The sequence below is a fragment of the Cervus canadensis genome, chromosome 17, assembly GCF_019320065.1.
Source record: "Cervus canadensis isolate Bull #8, Minnesota chromosome 17, ASM1932006v1, whole genome shotgun sequence".
NCBI lineage: Eukaryota > Metazoa > Chordata > Mammalia > Artiodactyla > Cervidae > Cervus > Cervus canadensis.
Window position 1 is genome coordinate 14327052 of NC_057402.1, and position 2393 is coordinate 14329444.

At 42.4% G+C, this 2393-nt stretch overlaps 1 non-coding gene across 1 annotated transcript; it reads right to left on the minus strand.

Annotated features, from left to right (window-relative positions):
* Positions 1 to 1400: 1400 nt before the first annotated feature.
* LOC122419954 lies at positions 1401 to 1507 on the minus strand. Its single transcript, XR_006263154.1, has one exon. It is a non-coding gene; the product is annotated as a U6 spliceosomal RNA (small nuclear RNA).
* Between the last annotated feature and the right edge of the window lie 886 nt (positions 1508 to 2393).

A 2393-nucleotide genomic window follows, 5' to 3' on the forward strand; every position in this document is an offset into this window, starting at 1 on the left:
GAAATATTTTTATTTTGTCAGAAAAAAAATGTTTTGGTCGTGCCTGTGGTGCTTGCGGAATGTAGGATCTTAGTTCCCCACCCAGGGATTGAACCTGGGCCCTCGGCAGTGAGCGTGTGGAGTCCTGACCACTGAACTGCCAGGGAACTCCCTGAGTAGCGTCTTTGAGTAGTTTTTCTGAGTAGGGTCTGAGGACCAGCAGAATTGGCTTCACTTGTTGACATGTTAGAAAGTACAGAATCTCAGGTCCCATCCTCAGGGCCTATTGAATCAAGTGTTACATACACACATTAAAATTTCAAAAGCACACTATAGCTATATGATGACTGATTCCCCTTCCCCTTTTTATATCTAACCTTCTTAAATGAATGGCCTGTGCTTGCTGCCTCATTCTTTTAACTCCTTGTATATATAAGTGTGTGTATTTATTTATTCATTCATTCATTCATTTATTTATTTGGCTGAACCAGGCCTTAGTTGCAGCATGTGGAATCTCTTAGTTGTGGCATGTGGGATCTAGTTCCCTGACCAGAGCCCAAACCCGGGCTCCCTGCATTGGGAGTGCAGAGTCTTAGCCACTGGACCACCAGGGAAGTCTCCCTCTCAAACTTCTTTTTTTTTTTTCCTCTCAGACTTCTTTCTGGCTCCTCTTTCTCCTCCTATCCTTCAAACGTTCCTGTTTCCCAGGCTTCTGACTCCAGTCCACTTTTCTTCTATTTGCGCTAACTAAATGGAAATCTTTTGTTATCTCTAATTCTGGCTGATTCCTTTGAGGTTGCTACGTATACAAGGGCATCTAAAATTGTATCTGTAGTTCTTCGCTCCAAATATTGATGCCATATTTCTTCTTATACGAGTTTATAATTTTATTGATTTATTTTCGGTTGTGCTGGCTGTTCATTGCTGCTTGGGCTTTTCTCTAGTTGTGGTGAGTGGGGGCTGCTCTCTAGTTGAGGTGCACAGGCTTCTCATTGTGGTGACTTCTCTTGTAGCAGAACACAGGCTCAATGGTTGTGGTGTATGGGCCTAGCTGCTCTGTGGCAAGTGGGATCATCCCAGATCAAGGACTGAACCCGTGTCTTCTGCATTGGCAGGTGGATTCTTTACCACTGAGCCACCAGGGAAGTCCATTAGTACAAGATTTTAAATATAATACTGACATTCATTTTTCAAACATTTGCATTTTATTCCATATTTTATGGGAAATGTCTAAAATGCTTTTCCTTGAAACATGTTAGTTCTTAATTTTAGATAATCTTTACTTAATTTTAAAAATTGAGATTTAATTCATATAAAATTTACCATTTTAGAGTATACAATTTAGTGTTTCAAGTATTCCTCATACATATATATGTTCATACATGTTAACATTCAACAAGTGATAGAATTTTTTTTTTTTTTTAAATATGGAACGCTTCACGAATTTGCGTGTCATCCTTGCGCAGGGGCCATGCTAATCTTCTCTGTATCGTTCCAATTTTAGTATATGTGCTGCCGAAGCGAGCAAGTGATGGAATTTTTAATAATAAACATTTCTAAAGATTTGAGTCATCCAACAGGATCCTGTCTAGATAATGTTACCAGTAACTAGAAACATCAAACATTGGATAACCCCCTTTCAGTGATGTTCTGTAAAGTCTTGCTACTTTGACGGGAGACAGATTAACTCTGAGGTCTGTTCTAACACTAAAAAATCTGTGGGACATACAGATTTGCCCTGCCCCCTACAGAGTGGACTCAATGCCCTCAGAAATAGCAATGGAAAAAAGGGACTCAGTTTTGGCCCGGAAACAGGTGAAAACACTTTGATTAAAACTTTGAGTAAAGGTAACGGTGCACAGGAGAAGCAATGTTCTTAGAGAAGCAATGGGAACGACCGTCGTTGCTGTTGAGTCGCTAAGTCACGTCCAGCTCTTTTCGACCCCATGGACTGCAGCACCGGGCTTCCCTGCCCACTATCTCCCAGTTTGCTCAAATTCATGTCCCTGGAGTCAGTGATGCTATCTAACCATTTCATCCTCTGTCACCCCCTTCTTTTGCCTTCAGTCTTTCCCGGCATCAGAGTCTTTTTCCAGTGAGTTGGCTCTTTGAATCAGGTGGCCAAAGCAACGGCAACAACAGTTTTCGATTAGTTACACTCACAGCTTCTGGGGTCTCCTCACCCCCAACCCCCAGGGACCTGTACTCACTAGTGAGGTAAATTAGGATTCTAGCAGGAAGTGGATGCTTCAGAAAAGATGGGGGCTATAGTGACAATGCCAAGGGAAGAGTGAGACTCAGGAGCTGTGGAAAGGGTAGAAAGCCAACAACTGGGGCCCCCAGCGGCATCTGAACCGACTTTCACCTGATCTTGTTATCGTTTCAGTGTCCCCTCTGTCTCCGAGACAGATCAC